Source organism: Aedes aegypti, chromosome 1 (assembly GCF_002204515.2).
Source record: "Aedes aegypti strain LVP_AGWG chromosome 1, AaegL5.0 Primary Assembly, whole genome shotgun sequence".
NCBI classification, from domain to species: domain Eukaryota; kingdom Metazoa; phylum Arthropoda; class Insecta; order Diptera; family Culicidae; genus Aedes; species Aedes aegypti.
Window position 1 is genome coordinate 287,805,652 of NC_035107.1, and position 19,621 is coordinate 287,825,272.

The 19,621-nt window shown below is 34.6% G+C and overlaps 1 protein-coding gene and 1 long non-coding RNA gene across 4 annotated transcripts in view; one reads left to right on the forward strand and one right to left on the reverse strand.

Moving 5' to 3' along the window:
• Positions 1 to 19,621, reverse strand: part of LOC5565611 — a 108,681-nt gene that overhangs the window by 66,637 nt on the left and 22,423 nt on the right. The gene's annotated exons all lie outside the window — the stretch shown is intronic.
• Positions 7,806 to 8,560, forward strand: LOC110674171. Its single transcript, XR_002498709.1, has 3 exons — positions 7,806 to 7,966; positions 8,027 to 8,173; positions 8,248 to 8,560. It is a non-coding gene; the product is annotated as an uncharacterized LOC110674171 (long non-coding RNA).

Genomic DNA, 19,621 nt, shown 5'->3' on the forward strand with positions numbered 1-19,621 from the left:
AATCCTGGGAAGGATTCTATAAGAATCCTGAGAAGGATTCGATCAGAATGCTGAAAAGGATTCGATCTTGAGAAGGATTCTTTCAGAATCCAGAGAAGTATTCTTGTAGAATCGTGAGAAGTTTTCTTTCAAAATCCTGAGAAGGATTCTTTCAGAATCCTGAGAAAGATTCTTTCAGAGTCCTGAGAGGAATTCTTTCAGAATTCAGAAAAGGGTCCTTTTAAAATCCTGAGAAGGATTCATCCAGAAATTTGAGAAGGATTCTTCCAGAATATTGAGAAGGATTCTCCTCAGAATTATGAGAAGGATTCTTCCAGAATCCAGAGAAGGATTATTTCAGAATTCTAAGAAGTATTCTTTCAGAATCCTGAGAAATTTTATTTCAAAACTTTGAGAAGGATTCTTTTAGAATCCTGAGAAGGATTCGATCAGAATTATGAGAAGGACTCGATCAGAATTCTGAGAAAGATTCGATCAGAATTCTGAGATAGATTCGATCAGAATTCTGAGAAGGATCATGTCAGAATCCTGAGAAGAATAATCCTCAGAATCCTGAGAAGGATTTCTTTCAGAATCGTGAGAAAGATTTTTTCTTTCAGAACCCTGAAAAGGATTCTCCTCAGAATCCTGAGAAAGATTTTTCTTAGAATCCTGAGGAGGATTCTCCTCAGAATTCTGAACAGGATTTTCTTCAGAATCCTTAGAAGGGTTTCCTCAGAATCCTGGGAACGATTCTATTCAGAATCCTGAGTAGGGTTCTCTTCAGAATCCTGGCAAGGAATTTATCAGAATCCTGGCAAGGATTCTCCTCAGAACCTGAGAAGGATTCTCCTCAGAATTCTGAAAAGTATTCTCCTCAGAATCCTGAGAATAATTCTCCTCAGAATCCTGAGAAGGATTCTTCTCAGAATCCTGAGAAGTATTCCCCTCAGAATCCTGATAAGGCCTCTCCTCAGATTCTTGAAAGGATTCTCCTCAGAATCCTGCGAAGAATTCTTCTCAGAATCCTGCGAAGGATTCTCTTCAAAATCCTGAGAAGGATTCTCCTCAGAATCCTTTGAAGGGTTCTCCTCAGAATCCTGAGAAGGGTTCTCCTCAGAAACTTGAGAAAGATTCCTTCAGAATCCTGAGAAAGATGCCTTCAGAATCCTGAGAACGATATTTTCAGAATCCTTAGAAGGATTTTTTCAGATTTCTGAGAAGGATTCTCCACAGAATCCTTAGAAGGATTTTTTAAGAATCCGCAGAAGGGTTCTTTCAGAATCCTCAGAAGGATTCATTCAGAATCCTCAGAAGGATTTTCTCAGAATCCTGAGAAGTATCCCTTCAGAATTCTGAGAAGGATTCTTTCAGAATCCTGAGAAGTATCCTTTCAGGATCCTGAGAAGAATTTTTTCAGGATCCTGAGAAGGACTCGTTCAGAATCCAGAGAAGGGTTCTCCTTAGAATCATGATAAGTATTCTTTCAGAATCCTGAGAAGGATTCTTCCAGAATTCTGAGAAGGATTCCAGCAGAATCCTGAGAAGGAATACAGCCGAATTCTGAGAAGGATTAAGGCATAAGGTCGTTTGGCATAAAGCCGTTTGGCATAAATTTGTTTGACACAATGGTTGTTTGGCATAATGGCCGTTTGGCATAATGGTCATTTGCCATAATGGCCGATTGGCATAATGATTGACTTAGAATGAACATCGGCTTTTACCGAGATCAACACCACCGAGCCCATAGCAAACATTTTTGGTTGGTTCTCAACAAGCGTGGTTTTTGTTCAGAGATTTTCCAAGCTATGATTGTCAAAAATGGTTGTGGCATTATATAGAATTATTAAATAAAACTGGTCTGGTGGAAGATCTTTTCGGATTAATAATTTTCTCTACGTCCCACAGCACAGAGCATCTCTTAGCTTATTGCGATATACATATTTGTAAATAGTAAATTGGCAAAGAAAGTTCGCAATTATTAATAAAAGGAACGCTCATATAATATTTCGCTGCAGATCATGCTCTGTCCCAGTTTGGACGTAACACTTGATGAAAATTACTTGATAAAAGAAGGGAAAATTTATGTACAAAACAGTAAACGCTCTGATCCAAAGATCTATTAATGCAACATAATGCAAAAATATCCTTTATACGAGAGCAGATTATTTCTCGTTTAAAATGTTTAAGGCTCTAACGCAAACAAATCTTCTCACAGCATGACTCAAATGAACAATACATTTTTGAAAGGAAATATTTGTGGCAATACTTTTTAATGATTCAATATAAATTTTTATTTTGTAAGTGTACATAAAAAAAAAGAAAATTTGTGATTGAAATAATGCACATCTTGCAAGAATTGATAAAACAGCAAAATATTAAAATGGTTAACATTTAGCTTTACTAAATAATAAAATTTAAAACAGTATAAGTATAAAGAACAGCCTATTTTAAAAGAAGGCAAAATTTATTATTAAACCGATAGAAGATTAAACGCCAAAAAGTATTGCGGCAAAACAAAACGAAAAGACTTCATAAATTGCGTTCAGAATCATCGAAGTGGCTGTACTACTTTTCCCTGAGTGTCGTTTCTCCGAATGTCGGTTCCCCGAATGCCAGTTCCTCGAATGACTCTTTTCTCCGAAACGTGGTGCAGTTTAAATAGGTGCTGTAATAATCTTCAGTGGCTGGATAGTGAACGAGAAAGAACGATACGCAATCAAAAGAAGGAAGTATTTTGTCATTCTCGGCTATACACATGTTGGCAAAAACGCTGAGGACGGTAAAACTCAAAAGAACCGCCAATTAAACAAAGAAGGGTGCATATTACATGGCCAGTTCGTTAACCGCCCTGAAATGTGTAAAGTTACGACAATTATGAGTGCTATAACTTTTCGGGGAAGTGGGTTAATCGAGGATATGGGATATTCGAGGACCTGGCATTCGCGGAAATGGCGTTCGGGGAAATCACATTCGGGTAAAAGTAGCACAACCCATCGAAGTAGCTGCAGTAATAGATTTATCTTTTCGCTGATCAGATCAATGTTACCGATGGTCAGTTGGAAACAAAAAGATATTTTAATAATATAGCTCCAAAAAACAGCCTATGTATAAAAGAAGGTGAAATTTATTTAAATTTTAAATCAACAATTTTCATACCTAAAATTATGGTTACATCATATTTAGAAAAAACAAACATAGAATGCTTAAAAGAACAGTAAATTTGTGCTAAATATATCAAAATCTTCAGTGCAAACATTTATTCCAATAGCGAAACTCAAACGAAGAATTAATATATGAAAGAACGGTAAATAATAAAAAAAACTATTGGCAATAACTTGCCTAATATGCTTTAGTTTATTCAACAGCATATGATTGTTGAAAGTGACATTGTATCAATTGACTCCAAAACAAACCTGATATCACCAGAAAGATTCAATAGAAACGTAAAAACGAATGTCATCTTAAGAAATTCTTGGTTCCAGACTCATTATGCCAAACGACTATTATGCCAAACAACCATTATGCCAAACAACCATTATGCCAAACGACTTTATGCCAAACGGCTTTATGCCAAACGACTTCATGCCAAATGACCTACCACCCTTAGAAATTACTAGTTTGAATTAATTGATACCAACCAATCGCTCGTTGAAATCAGTTTGTTTTATCCCAAATTTGTTCATTCCCAGTTACATTGTCTTTCAAAGGGCTTGCTAAATAATAATTACTAAGAGTGAGAACGGAAAGACATTTTTATTTTTATCCTTTGATAATTCATTGAATCAAATGCTGTTTTATTTTTGGTCTCACGTTTATAAAAGTGAACGAGACTAGCAAAAATATCCATTTAGCAAAAGGGACTAAAATAGATAATATTAACACAAGTCAAACGAAGCTCTTCCACTGGGGAACCTTCCAAGCAATTCCAAGCTGTGCTCTCAGCCCCCACGCAATATCATCGGCAGTTGAATGTTTGTCCTGCTGCGAATGCTGAATGCGTTCTATTTCCAACGGAATTTGTGTAGTGTGAGTTTTCTTTTTTTTTCCAGCGGCTTCCGAATCGCATCAAATCTAAGTTTGTCCGGAATCAATGACGCTTGGAAATGTTTCCGGGATGTGAGTTATGAATTGTGTGTTTTTTTTTCTGTACATATTCGAATGCGAAAAACATACGCATCGCACTCTTTTCAAACTGGAGTTTCGTTCTGTGATGAGGAAACATTTTGTGGAAGTTTATTAAATACGCATCCTTTGCTTCAATTTACGCTTTGGAAAATTATTTATTCTCATATCTCAGCATACAAAAGGGGTCATGCACAAATGACGTCACGCTCCAAGGGGGGGGAGGGGGTCAAGCCAAGCGTGACAAGCCTTACAAAAATTTCGGAGGACTCATACAAAAAACGTGACAAAGAGGGGGGGGGGAGGGGGTCAAAATTGTGTACCATCCCAAAGTGAAAAAAAGTTTGTAAATAGAGAAAAAAAAACCATTCCACATTCACGAAACGCGATGCGAGACAAGACATAAATAATACTTATAGTTCTTACTATCGTCAAAAAAAAAACTTAAAAATTACCTTTCTGTCGACCGGTTTTGGGCGCGATGTGGCTGATCCACGGAACAATGAGTCGGACATTGACCCGTAGATGGGCCTCATCGCGCCCGAAACCGGTCGACAGAAAGGTAATTTTTAAGTTTTTTTGCGATAGTAAGAACTATATGTAAGTGTTATGTCTTGTCTCGCGTCGCGTTTCGTGAATGTCGTGTTGTTCTTACGTTAGCACAAACCACACACATTAATAGTGAAAACCATTCAGTACAAAATAATATTATAATTTTTTTCTGTATTTGAATCTTTGAATTTAATTTAAAAAATAGTTACGTTTATTCCTGATAATATTTGAGATCAACGAGCGTCTTTATTTATTCTTAACCCGTATAGGCCTGAGTGAAAGCAAATATACTAAAACCCTCACCACTCAGCGAATACTTAACGGATTCAAATAAATTTTTGTCAGTATACTGGCCCACATATCTAGTTTCTAGAAGTGGCTGGAGGAACTCTGAAATACTTCTTTAGCCGGAGTTATTGCGGTGGGTCATTGGGTCAAGTCGGGTAGAAAAAGGCGATTTTTTGGGACATGTCAAGTTATCATTGTTATCAATGGCATTCATTTTATTTTGCATAAATCATCAAGATCCAATAATCAACATTATAAATTCATACTAACTCTTTAATGAATGTTCGAATCCTCTGAGCAGAATCTCAAATAGAGAAACTTAAAAGTAGATGGAGTACCGTGTACCTTTTAATTCCGCTCCTAAATGCTTATCTTTGACAGTGGATACGAGTAACTGACACTGAAGAAGACTGCAAGTGGTAGTCGAAATACGCGTATCTGTCAAAGATAAGCATTTATGAGCGGAATTAAAAGGTACACGGTACTCCATCTACTTTTAAGTTTCCCTATAAATTCATAGTTTTACACCATTTAGAATGTACAAGATACTCGGACTTACTGCCCTGAAGAACCGGTTCTAGATTTGTTAGGTACTAAACCGTTTCAAATCTCTAAAAGTGTAGATAGAATATAATAGTTTACTAAAATGCGTTCCCATAAGCTTGACACAGATGTGAAGATACAAATTGTGCACTTCATCATAAATTTGAGGTAACCCGTAGACCCGAAAATGATCATTTGCAGCATCAATCAAATGCATTTGACATAATTATTCAATTTAATCGATTATCAGGATGTTTACGCTAATGCGTTTTTCTTAAAACTCCTTGATATAGTGAACACATTATAGCCGATTCTGTAAATTATCTGTGACTTGAAATTTGCCTACCTCCAGGGGCACAGAAGTACAGAACCCTTGTCACCCGACCTGACCCAGTGATCCACCGCAATAACTCCGGCCAGAGGAACATTCCCGAAATTATTTGACCACTTTCAGAAACTAGATATGTGTACGAGTATACTGACAAAAAATAATTGAAATCCGTTAAGCATTCGCTGAGTGGTGAGATTTTTGGTAATTTTTCTTTCACTCAGGCCTATACGGGTTAAAAGTCTATTCAATGAGCATTTCTATCGTTGTTAACTGAAAGCTGTTAACTGAAAGCTGGCAGGCACAATGATATTCTATGCCCAAAGAATCTTGAATTAATCGCGAATCGAACCCAGACACCTTCAGCATAGTTTTGAGAGAACATCCGTATAACTCAAAACAATATTCCGTTCACTTATACAAGTGCCTGGTGGACAATGGCATGGAAAAGAATACCCGCTGGTTCCATTTGATCATGAAATAACAAAAAATGAAACACAATGTTCGTTCACTCAACGAAAAAAAAATCTATTAAAATTGTTTTGTTGATGGCTTTTACCATCGAACAGATTTTTTTCCTATTCTATTCGTTACATCGATTGACAATCTGTTCCGTGGGACACCTACACAATGCTCTTTTAATTACTTCCATACCCGTCTTGGAGCGTTTGTTTTCCTTGTCTTCAAAAGGAAACTGTTTACTTCCATAGCTTTCGTTGTAACACTCAAAGACATTTACTTTGGTTAGCTGCCTTGGAGCTCTCGAAGGAGTACGAACCATTCACATCACACATCGTGTTAGCTTCTATATTTAACATTGATGAACAAGTATGTTCATCTCATATGGGAAACACATACTTTTTTCACAGCTTGAAATGATTCTTTTGTATTCGAAAAGTTCTTCAATGTTCCTGAACTGGGCACATTTTAGTTTAGCACATTTTAGGGCAAGTTTTAAATAATGAATATCAAAGCTGAACTGGTAGGTCGACGGTAAATGCACTTGGTAAAGGAACTTTTATCACTCAAAGGTGGCTCCGATGGGCACCATCAGTACTCCGCAGAATCAAACTGATGCTTTTCTCGCTAGAGGGCAATTAAAAAAAGGTGTTTGTTCACTTCAGTTCAACGGAAATTCAGTCTATTCGAATTAAACAATGTTTGCTCAGACGGAGTCGAACGATGTTAAACTTCACCCAGCCAACATACTTTTCTCATGATTAAAAGCACATTAAAATGAGTAGAACTTATTTATTAATTGATGGATTTTGTTGAAATTTTCAGAACTTCTCGAAAAACTTTATTTTTTTTTTTGCTACAGCTGTCACTGCTCGTGAGTAGAAAAAAAATGAACGAAGACTGATGTTTTAAAATTGACTATTTATACTAAGTACACCCGCATAGAAAAATACATTTTGCATTACGGTCTGAACAGTAAGTTTCTGTAAACTGATACTGTTAATGTTCCACAAACAGTTGTTTATATGTTGAACAATATGGAACCTGAAACTTAACACAATAAATTGCCATTTGAGTCATTTTTGCCAAACGGTGACAATATTTAATATTGTCTAGATGTGGTTGAAATGTATCAGAATGCTGATTCATTAGAAATAGTGGCACTATAAGATTAACGTCTGTCAAATAGTTTGTGCTCAAATTTGCACTTCACTATATATAACTTATAACCAACAGTTTGGCAAACTGTTACATTCACCGGTATTTGTTTTAGCAATATTGAAGACACACGCTTTAAAAATTTAACTCACTCAAATTGAAAAATAGGAAAAATATGATCAAACGTTTCGTTTTTCGTTTTCCACGAAATTGAATTGGATATTGGAAAAGTGGTAATGGAACGTACTTGGTCTTTTAATTATGAGTATAAAAATGTTTTACTATCATACGGTTAGAACACGGATTAGACTAAAATTAATATTTATATATTAATTTTTTTTTTCGAAGTTTGAAACAGTGACAAAGTCATTAGTATGTTTTTTTAGCGTGCATGCAAGTTTGTCGGTCAAACCCATCAAAACATTCCGAGCAAAAAGAAAAAAAAATCACTGCAACAGAAATTAAATGCAAATCTATGTACTGATGCTAGTTTTAAATGAAATTCGGCCGCGGTGGAACATCAGCGCTATCATGGTGAGTAATAATAAATATCAATCCGTAACGCGTTACTAAACCAAGCTTTTATTTCGACAGATTTCGTATGTGAAGATGGTCATCGGCTTGGTGGCAGCTGCAAAAACAGCCAAACTCGCCGCTGCGGGTTACTCTCGGCAATGAATGAACCAGCTGCAAGGAGAACCCATTGTTCCGGATCACCTATACGTGGACATCGAACCAAAAGTGAGTTTCAAACTGTCAATTTCAATTATGTACTGTCGATTTCAATTATGTATAACGATTCCTTCACGTTCCAGAGTCTGATTCACCAGCATCAAGCGTAGGCCATCCTGAACAACAGCCTGGATCCAAGAAGCAAGCGCTGAAGGAAAGCCATCTCTGTGAGGTTTATTTAGCTACGTAATTGCTGCATTCATGGACTTTAATCAGACTATGAAATGTAAGTGACTGGATCACCGATGATTAATCGCACCACCTCAACGGGGCATGAGTTTCGAAAGCATTGTTCAAGGCAAAATTGAGCCACGATTCTATTTTTTTATTTTAATTATCGAATAAGGCAACCTTAAGCTTTAATAAACATTTAAAATATTTTGTCTTCAATGATAATTATTTCTTAAATTGAATAAGTCACAATGAAACAAGAAATTAGTGTAGTATAAATTCAATTCTAACAGGATTTTGTCAACACTTATTTTCTTGTTTCATTGTTTCGTATTAAATTTATTGATCAATTATTCTTTAACGGTAAAAGCATAAAGAAACAATACGAAATTAGGTTAAAATACTATATGGCACAATAAATCAATTATTACATAAACATTCATCGTTTTCACTTCAAATTTATAGTTTTACTGTCTGAAAACCATTGGCGTAGGAACAGGGGGGGCCAGGGGGGCCTGCCCCCCCAGAATCATCATGATAATAAAAATTTAAAATTAAAATAAGCAACTAAACATGAAGTAAAATCTTCCGAATCAATGTACATGACTCTTGTTATTGACAAAAATCTCTTCAGTAGTTTATTCTATGTTGTACAACTATAGTGAGGGAACCTCGCTTGTCTTACATAGCATCAGCGTGGCGGTTCTGACTTCGGTGAACCGCGCGACCACCGAAAGCTTAACCGTCCGGCTGGTGTGAAATAATGTAACAAAATCGACCATAGCGTTTTATTTCAGCAATCAATTCTCTTCTTGATTTTGATTTGTTTTTAAGTGTTTTTGTATGAATAAATGTATTGCTTAAACTATACTTATTCAAGAAAACTTATTATAGTTTTCCAACAGATTTGAAGCAAAAATTTTCCAAAAAACGTTTCGATATTTTTTATAGAATTTAAGCATAATAAAATTTCTCAAAGAATATTGAAGGGTGGTTTCAGAACGTTTGCAAATCTCTTGAAAACTTATCAAATAATATTGAAGGACTTGTTTCAAAGCAAAATCCTCCTGGTGGACAAGCATTCCTTCTATGTCTACTTTATTAGTAAATTGATTACGGAGAATGTTCCCGGATTTACCTCAAAAGTGGTAGTTTATTTTATTAAAGTTCAGTTTTTCTCGCAATTCCTGCAAAAAAAATTGATTCTGTCAAATCAAATACTGAGATAGTTCAATGAAAGTTCTATTAGAAATTTTCATTGAATTTCTTTAAACAGTTTTCTCGAAAAAAAAATATATTTCAATTTTGCATTAAATACCCGGCATATCATGAATTGGAAACAAAATTGTTCTTGAAATGCCTTTTGCCTTCGAATCTTAAGAGGAAATTTATTGAAAACCCCCAGTAAAATTTTCGACCTTTTTGACTCTTTTTCGACATAAATTGTTAGTGCGCTCGCAATAATAGACCGATATGAACAAAATTAGTCTCAAATGAAAGCTTGATAGTATATCTGTTCAATCCATGCCGATTATTTTGAATTTATATCAAACTATTCGATAGCTTTGCAAGCTAAGGCAAAAATCTGGATCATTTTTTGAACTCAATTGCTTCGGTGGCAAAAAAGTTGATACCAATTTAGAATTTGCAGCATGGATTAGACAAATATAAAACCAAGATTTCATTTGAGACTAATTTTGTTCAAATCGGTCTATTTTTGCGAACGCACCAACCATTTATGTCGAAAAAGAGTCAAAAAGGTTGGGCATGCCTGCTGTAGAGAAACATTTAGCAAAATAACTGGGAAGGGAGATTTTTTAAGATATTCATAAAGAAATTTTTATTGATCTTCCTTAAAACACTTCTTTAGACATAATTTTACCAATTATTGAAAGAATTTATATTCTTAGTTTAATTTTTTGTGCGATACGAGGGCGGAGTTTTTAGAAGCTTTCTGGAAGAATCCTAGAAAACCAGAAGTCAAGGTAGCATTGATTTCAACAATAATTTCTAAAGAAGATCCTGATGGACCTTCTTGAGAAATTTTTTTTATTTGTAAATTCATTAGAGAGGATTTAACTATCCTGTAATTTACCTCTGAAGAAAAGATTTTAAATTATCTATCATTGTACCATTGGCTATCTACTGTTCCACCTGTTTCGACATTTTGTTGTTTCTCTTTCCTTTGCATGACGCTCTGGAGTATTTGGTACATAAACTCAAAAAAGCAACATTTTAAAACATCTAAAATAAGGTAAATTATAGTTTTGAAGAATTGCAGAATTCTTATACGTATGGTACCTGATTTCCGAAAGTCCCTCAAAAGTTTCAAAGTAATGTGTTTCACCTAAGATTTAAATTCATTCAAACTTCGGAGTTCATACAATATATTATCGAATATTTTAGTTACATTCAGTAATAAATCTATCCGTTTAAATATCAATCATTTCATATTATAAAAGAAGTAGAAAAAAAATGACAAGATTTTCTTGAAGTAAATCCTACAAACAAGGGCCACTTAAGCTTTCCTACATTGTACATTGTCACATTGTCAACTAGTTTCAGAAAAATTCTACGGTTTATTTCTTGAATTTTACGACAAGAGTTTAGTATTTTTTTCCGAATTATATTTAGCAGCAATTATTCAATAAATACAAGCAGTTATTTCAAACCATTTTTGTATGTGTTTCTCCAGAAATCTGTTATAATGTGAATCGTAGAGGAAATTTCAAATTGCGAAAAAAATATTAAGATATTTCTGGAGTAGTTTTTGAACAAAAAAATGAGCATTTGCAAAAAAAAAAAGTTATTTCTAGGACTTGAAGGAATACTTTATGGATTTTCTGAAAATTTGTTTCGAGAAATTCAAGAATACATTGCAAAATCAAGATAGATCTGGTGAAAAAATTCTTCAAAAAATTCCCAAAAGAATCATTAGTGTGGTTAAAAGACAAAAATCTCTGGAAAATACTTGGATGAATCTCTGGTTAATTTTTCGGATGAAGCTTGGGGAAACAACAATATAATTCTCTTAGAAATTCCGGACCAAATTCTTCGGGAAAGTATTTTTGCAGAAGAGTTTTTGAAAAAGCAGTTGAACGTATTCCGATAGGAATTTTATAGGAATGTTTGAATTCTTTAAACATTTCTTAGACGGACATTTAAAAAAATAAATATTTTGAGAGAGTTTTGAAGGAATGCGAGATGTTGCTCATTGATTTTAGAGAAATCTAAAAAATAACACTGCGGAACTTGTAAACATCAATTGAACCAATTTTGAGTACAACTTTGGCGACCTGTAGCTGAAACATGTGACGTGCAGGGACATTTCTGAGAACGACATCAGATCCAGCGACCCCAAATCTACTAGCGATACATAACTTGATCCTTGAGGCACGCAAATAGGCCATTTTTGTTACGCTGTGTAATTATCTATAAAAAAAATACAGATATAGATATGCAGGAAACTTATCTGAGATATCATGAATAACATTCTTCCAATTGAATTCTTTTTAATTGCTCATTTTTTTATATAAATTACAAGGAATCCATACAGTAACATCTGGAAGTAAAGTTGGAAATACTTTTGGCAAGCTTTCCGTTGAATGAATCCTTGCTTGGCGATGTTGAAGACATGTTTGGTGAGACTCCTAATATTTTTTGTACTATTTTTTGGAGCAATCTTCAGTAATTTCTTAGAATCCTGAACAAATTATTAACAAACAACTGGAGGATACTTTAAACTAACAATTAAAATTTATATGTGATAAGTACGTAGAGGGCCTTCCAGGAGGAATGATTAAAGTAGTATTTAATACATTCTCTGGCGGAGTTCCTTAAGAGATCTTTTAAGGTATTCGATTAAAATTCTTTGAAAAATTTTCTGGTGAGATTAAAAGTCTGGGAATAATTTCCCGTGGGAATCCTAGGACGAACTCCGTGAAAAGGAGTTCTTGGAGAAAGCACTAAAAAGTACGGAATTAATTCATAAAGAAATTCCCGTATGAATTCTCAGAGGATTCTCTTCGAAGCACATGGTTTAAAACCTGAAAAGTTCGTGGAAGTATCACCAAGGACATTCTTTGTGAGTTTTTTTTTACTAGAAATCTTGAAGAATTTTTGACTGGATTACAAAAAGAATGACTATTCTTGGTAGCAATAATTGAAATCACTGATGTGCCGCAAAATGACATAAAACAACAAATAAATAAAACCAATACAAATCTGTTAAAACTACGAAATTTGTGAAAATTGTGATTATTGCGACCGACATTACCTCTGTAAAACAATTATTTGCTAGGCCCCCCCTAGGCCCCCTCCAGAAAAAAATCCTAGCTACGCCAATGCTGAAAACAGTTTGCCCTATACTGGGTTGGCCGAGAAATGGATAGTATGTCTATCGTTTTGCAAACAGTGAACCAAAAATTTTGTTCGCGAAAATCGACATTTTTTTATGGTTACATAACTTAACCGCCTATTCCCCATATTGTTATTTTTCCAATAACCATTCCCGAAACTGTCAAAATAGTTCGTGGTAAGGTTGATTTATTGTTAATTTGGATGTTATTTGAAACTGTTTAGATATTGTCGCAAGTGGTTGCGGATAGTTAAAGGAATGGTGCTAGTATGGTTCACAATTATGCGAGCAGTGAAATCGTAAAATAATTGATTATTCTATCTAAATCTATTCTTAACAAATTGCGAACTACTCATATATGTACCAGTATCCTCAACTAAGGCTGGAAAAGCTTCTATAGAGAGCCCGTGATTAACCTTTACGTTACCGGCCTCCGACAAGGCATTTTCAAGCAGCTGCCATTTCGTAAATTTCCATTCGATTTTTTTGAAACTACCCTCAGTTTACTTTAAAAAGGTTTCAGTTATTTTTCATAAATGGACAATTCTGTATTCGGAACCATGCTGGAGATATTTCGGGTTGTACTGGGGTCACAAGGGTACCAAATTCGGGAAATGTGATTATTTTTTTTTTATTTTTTTCAGCTACAACACTAAAGATTTTATGTGAAAAGTGAGATAATGGTCGATTTTCATCATTTCAACATAATTCGAATAAGTGGACCGTTCCGGAACATCGTAGCCGGTTCCGCCAGGGCCAGCTTGGGGACATTTCCGTTTCATGTCCAAAACATACCGTGCGACGTCTCAATCTTCATGAATTCGGGAGAACATGTCAATAAAGGAAGAAAAAACTAAATTTAAATAGATTTGGCCACTCCAGAGCACCTGACACAGGTTCCGCCAGGGCCTCTTTGAGAACATTTCCGTTTATTGTCGGAAACATACCGTAGGACGTCTCAATCTTCGTGAATTCGAAAGAACGTGTCAATAAAAGAAGAAAAACTCCGGTACAAACAGATGTGGCCACTCCAGATCCTGGCACAGGTTCCACGAGGGCTTATTTGGGGACATTTCCGTTTTATGTCCAAAATATACCGTGCGACATCTCAATCTTCTTGAATTCAGAAGAACATGTCAATAAAGGAAGAATAAACTAAATATCCATAGATGTGGCCACTCCACAGCACCTGACACAGGTTCCGCCAGGGTCTTTTTGACGACATTTCCGTTTTTTGACGAAAACATACCGTATGACGAATCAATCTACGTGAATTCGAGAGAACTTGTCAATAAAAGAAGAAAAACCCCGGTAAGAACAGATGTGGCCACTCCAGATCTCCAGGCATAGGTTCCACGAGGGCCTCTTTGGGGAAATTTCCGTTTATGTCCAAAACATACTGTGCGACATCTCAATCTTCTTGATTCTTCCTTTATCGACATGTTCTTTTGAATTCAAGAAGATTGAGACGTCGCACGGTATGTTCAAAACAGTAAACGGAAATGTCCTCAAAGAGGCCCTGGCGGAACCTGTGTCAGGTGCTCTAGAGTGGCCACATCTATTTTTTTTTAGTTTATTTTTCCTTTATTGACATGTTCTCCCAAATTCAAGAAGATTGAGACGTCGCACGGTATGTTTTGGACATAAAACGGAAATGTCCCCAAAGAGGCCCTCGTGGAACCTGCATTGGCGTAGAAACAGGGGGGGGGGGGGGCGGGGGGGCCTGGCCCTTTTCAGAGTCATCCAGGACCCCCCCCCCCCAGAAATTTTGAAGACAAAAAAATATAAAAGATAAAAAAAACTATTTACCATGAAGCAAAATCTTATGAATCTATGTACATGACTCTTGTTGGTGAGATTAGAATCTCTTCAGTAGTAACGTTATTCTATGTTGTACAACTATGAGAAAACCTAGGCTGTGTCACACAACATCAGCGTGGCGGTTCTGGCTTTCGCGCTACAACCGAAAGCTTAACCGTCCGACTGTCGATCGAATGGTTACTGATAGAACTTGTTTGTATACGACCGAGATGAGCCAGCCTCGGGCTGCAAATCTCGTTGATGAAGATAATAATATTTGTTATATTTGTTATATTTGATTTTTTGACGTCTTGCAAAAAATACCGTGGTACAAAAAAGTGTCAATATTTTGAATTTGATTCCAAAAATTCGTTTTTATTCTGAATTATCCAAAAAATGCTGTGTCAGCTAAAGCAGCATATTCACTGTCCAGTGATGATAATTTCGTCATGAGAATTCACTAAATAAATCCGTACATTAATCAACCCGAATAATACTCGAAAAAAATAATTGAAAAGGTAGAATATTAAAGGGCGACTTCAGAACTTTTGCAAATCTCTTGGAAATTAGTCAAATAATATTGTGGGACTTGATCATACTTTCAAAGTGAATTCCTCCTGGTGGACATAAATTTATTCTGTCTACTTTTTATTAACAAATTGATTCCGGAACATGTTCTTGAATTTACCTAAAAATTACGCTTACTTTTAACTATAACTTCTTCCGTAAATTCCTTCAAATAGTTCTTCCAAAAATTTTATTATAAATTTCGAGAAATTCATCTAGAGTCCTTAATAAATATTTCCAAAATACATAAAAAATTGCGTCAAAAATTCTTCTATGTTTTCTTTTTCTAGAAATTTTGCTTCAAATCCCCGGAATTCTAGAGAACCAAAAGTAAAGAAATAATAGATGACAAGGATAACTTCTTAAGAAGTTTCTGATGGAGCTTCTTGATAGATTTGTTTTATTTGTAAATTCATCAAAGAAGTTCTAACTATCCTCTAATTTACCTCTAGAGAAAAGATTATAAATAATAACTTATCATTCATTATACCATTGCCCATCTATTATTCTACCTGCCTCAACATTTTGTTGTTTCCATGGATTTAAAAATAGGAAAATTATAGGAGTTTCGAAAAATGGCAGAATTTTTATACGTGTGTTTCCTGATTTTTAAAAGTCCATCAGAAATTCCTCAACAAATTTTCAAAGTAGTGCAAAAGTTTCCCCTGAGGTTTTACCCAGTAAACACAAACTCGTATACGATGGTGCATAAAAGTACAATTGTGGAGGCGATATACGTACATGTGCCATAAGGCTGCATGCAAAGTGTACGTATATCGCCTCCACCTTTATACTCTTATACCCTACCATATACGATCATGTGTTTGCTGGGTAATTCAATAAAATCATACATCACGAATTTAACCACAATACATATTCCGTAATGTTCTTAAAACATACAGGCAATGTTTTCGCATTAAACTTCTACAGTACTGTTAAATAATCGATAATAGACCATTCAAAAAAGTTTGTTTGGATTTTTAAAGGTAGGAAAAATTGGTTCTACATCAATATGTTTACCATAGTGTAATGAAGTTTCGGAGTTCATACAATATATTATCTAAGATATTAGTTACAAACACTTTCAGTAAAAATTCCATCCGTTTTAACAACTAAACAGAACAAGATTTTTTCTAGTAAATCCTACAAGAAATACTTAAGCTTTTTTGTGAGGTACATTGCCAACAAGTTTTAGAAATTAAATGTTACGATAAGAATTTGATAAATTTTTCCGAAATACCGTTTTGACTCATATTCCGAACACTTAAGGCCAACAGTGACTTCAAATGCTGATAGACATAAATTAGCTGATATTTGTGAAAATTTTGATTTCTACGCATAGTCTAACTGAGAGTTGTTCGGTTTACTGTTAAAATTGTTCATTTAAGGCTAAGTAGCCCGTCATTCGTTTACGCAACAATGATGACTTTTCAGCTTGCATTTCAAAGTGAAAAAAATCAGTCTTGATAGTTTATGTTGACTTGAAAAGTATCACTGTACGTGCAAACATGCATTAAGTATGCTGATACTTTTTCAGGTGTGTCAGTGCAAAATTAACTGATTTTCTTTGATTTGAAATCGTAAGATGAATTAGCAACAATCATCAACAACGCGTACAAATTTCAATGACGGCCTACTTCGCCTTAAACTTTTGATTCAAATGCCGAAAACTGTGTTTGTTCTGTCTTATATTCCGAACAACTTGATTCAAATTTCGAACAGCACGAATAAATCGTATTCAAATGAACAATTTAGCAAATTATTTCATTTGAACTAGTTCTACGTTAAAATTGAATTGCAATTGACTGCCGTTTCCTGGTGATGTAATGACATATTTCAGTGAAACATTTCAACCATATCGCCATACAAATACCGAGTATTCGAAATTTCAGACAAAACGGCATATTTAAAGCTACAATTATTCAAAAAAATACCAACATACTTCTTTCAAATCTTTTCTGTATGTGTTTCCCTAGAAATCCGATATGAAGTGATTCGTAGAGGAATTTGTAAAGCAATCCCTAAAAATATTGAGCTATTCCTGAAGTAGTTTTTGAATTAAATAATGTGGAGTGGATAATTTTAAAACGTTATTTATGGAAGAATCATTAGATAACCATTCGGAAAAATGACAGTTATTTCTAGAACTGAAAGAGTTGATTGATTGATGGAACTTCTTGAATGAATAAACATTTTTTGAGTAGTTCAAGAATATATTGCAAAATCTTAGTAAATCTGATGAACAATTTCTTTAAAAACTTCCCAAAAAATCATTAGTGCGGTTTAAAGAAAATTTTCGGTAAAATACTTAGATATCTGGTATTTTTGTATTATTTTTTTTGATACGATCTTAGAGAAACAATAGCATAATTCTCTAAGAATTTCCTGAACAAATAACTCGGAAAATATAAGAGTATTTTCGCGGAAGAGATTTTGAATCAATAGTTGAACGTATTTTGCTAGGAACTTTGAAGGAATATTAAAATTCCTTACACATTTGTTTGTTAGGCATTTCTGAAAAAAACTTCGAGGGTTTTTAGGGGTGCGGGATGTTGCTTCTTGATGTAAAAAAATATCTAAGAAATAATTATTTATGAAAAACGCAGATAGATCTCTGGAGAACTTCTCTGAGAAATAATGAATAATATTTTTTCCAATTGGATTCTTTTTGATTGCTCATGAAATTTTTGTGAAATATTACGAAGAATTCTTAGAGTAACAGCTGGAGGAATCATTCAATTTTTATGCAGAAATTTTGGATAATTTTTGCTGTCATATTCTCGAACAATACTGTAGTGAAACTCTAGGAAGAACTTTAAGAGCAAAGTTGGAAAAACTGTTGGCGAACTCTCTGAAGAATTCGTTGAATGAATCCTTGCTTGGTGATCTTGAAGACATTTTTGGTGACACTCCTAGATTTGTTTGTAATATTTTTTGGAGAAATCCTTAGTAGTTCCTGAAAATTCAAATTAGGCCGGAACAAATCTTAAAATCTTCTTATGTCACCTTCCATCAAAATGTGTCGATTGGCAAAAAACAATAAAATGGAAATTCAGGGAAATCCATCATTTTTTATTCTCATATGGTGAAAAACCATGTTTCGCCACATATATCCGTCAAATCAAAATGTTTGAATAATAAACACGACATTTTTTCGAAGTTCGTAACATCGATCGCATAACATTTTTCATAAATCGGCTTTCAAATTGTACTCTAGCTAATAACAATTTTAAGAAGACTGCGAAAATGTTGCAATTATATGCAACTTGAAATCTTATATAGATTGTATCAATTTGGTCCAACATGTGTAACATTAAGGCGATTCAAATCTTAAAAATGTTTGAAAATCCAATCTCTCAAATCTTTATTATAATCTTCACCATAAAAATAGAGTTCTGTGAAATTTTCAGCTTTCTAGGTTGTGATTTAAAGTTGGTCCAAAGACGATGTTTATATGAAAATTAATATGCAGAAATTCTGAAAAATGTTCCAATTACGTTAGTACTGTTAGTACAAACATATCATTCCATAGGGTAAACTCATTCTTCAAGTCTTAATGAAGGAAGTTGGTGAAGAAACAAATCCGTTTTGAGCAAATTTTGTTTGGGATTTTTGTAAATGATTGTAGGGCTGTGAAGCTAAATAATAGCTAACAAACTCATGATTATCTTTTCTCCTTGGATTGAATTGCTCTCTTCAGCAAACTTCTTTATCATGGTTTGAAGAATGGGTTTTTACTATGGGATGATAAATTTGTACTTACATTCCAGTACTAACGTGCTTGGAACATGCTTCAACATTTCTTCATAGTGATTTCCATATAAACCAACATCGTCTTTGGGTCACCTTCAAATCACCACCTAGAAAGCTGAAAATTTCACCAAACTCTATTTTTATGGTAAGGATTGTAAGAAAGATATGGGAGATTGAATTTTCAAACTTTTTTTTTTTAATTTTGAACAGCCCCAATGTAACAATCCCGGTCGGTCCAGGATCTTTTCGTTATGGAAATTTCCTTGACTTCCCTGGGCATTAAGGTGAAACATCTCGGAATCCAAAGATGGCCGTCACAATGGCCGACTTGTGACCCTACTCACGATTTCAAAGGCACAAAACTGGAGAAATAGTTGGTAAACGTTTCTGATCTTCTTATTTTAAGCTTTCTGCTAGTGCACAAAGCCAAAACAAAAAGTTGACTGTTGTTGGATGCGTCCTTTGCGTGATTTGTGCCTTTGAAGTTTCAGTGTAATCTTAGAAATTGATTCCAAACTGTTTCACCTTAAGTGTCATCGTACCTGTCACATGATATACGAATGCAAAAATGGCAACTTTGGCAAAGAAAGCTTTCGGTTAATAACTGTGAAAGTGTTCATAAGGAAAATAAGCTGAGAAGCAGGCTCTGTCTCAGTAGTGACGTAATGCCAAGAAGAAGAAGAGTTCATGTAAATCATAAAAAAAATCTCTTTTCATAGACAACTCTGTTACAGAAAAACAAACAGATTGAGGACTTGATAACCAATAACACCTGTTAGCTCATATAATACAGTAAATACGAATTACAA